Consider the following 244-nt stretch of genomic DNA (forward strand, 5'->3'; position numbering starts at 1 on the left):
CGGTTGGGGAGCGAGCCTTCTCGTTTCGTGCGCCAACGTTATGGACCAGTCTTCCAGTAGATATCAGACTGGCGTGTTCAATCGGGGTCTTTAAATCGAAGCGTAAGACTTACTTATTCACCGCTGCGTATGAGTCCTAATTGCTGATTTATCTTTGATGTATTTGTTTAGTGTTATTTACTTTTTACTGTCTCGTTTTTTAAATTTTTGTACTGTTTGCATTTAAAGTGTATTCTTGCTGTAA

At 39.3% G+C, this 244-nt stretch overlaps 1 protein-coding gene and 1 long non-coding RNA gene across 2 annotated transcripts in view; one reads left to right on the forward strand and one right to left on the reverse strand.

Moving 5' to 3' along the window:
* Positions 1-244, reverse strand: part of hnrnpll (heterogeneous nuclear ribonucleoprotein L like) — a 39,894-nt gene that overhangs the window by 8,145 nt on the left and 31,505 nt on the right. The gene's annotated exons all lie outside the window — the stretch shown is intronic.
* Positions 1-244, forward strand: part of LOC116686488 (uncharacterized) — a 15,589-nt gene that overhangs the window by 2,773 nt on the left and 12,572 nt on the right. The window lies entirely within an intron of this gene.

This window comes from Etheostoma spectabile, unplaced genomic scaffold, assembly GCF_008692095.1.
Source record: "Etheostoma spectabile isolate EspeVRDwgs_2016 unplaced genomic scaffold, UIUC_Espe_1.0 scaffold379, whole genome shotgun sequence".
Taxonomy (NCBI): Eukaryota; Metazoa; Chordata; class Actinopteri; order Perciformes; family Percidae; genus Etheostoma; species Etheostoma spectabile.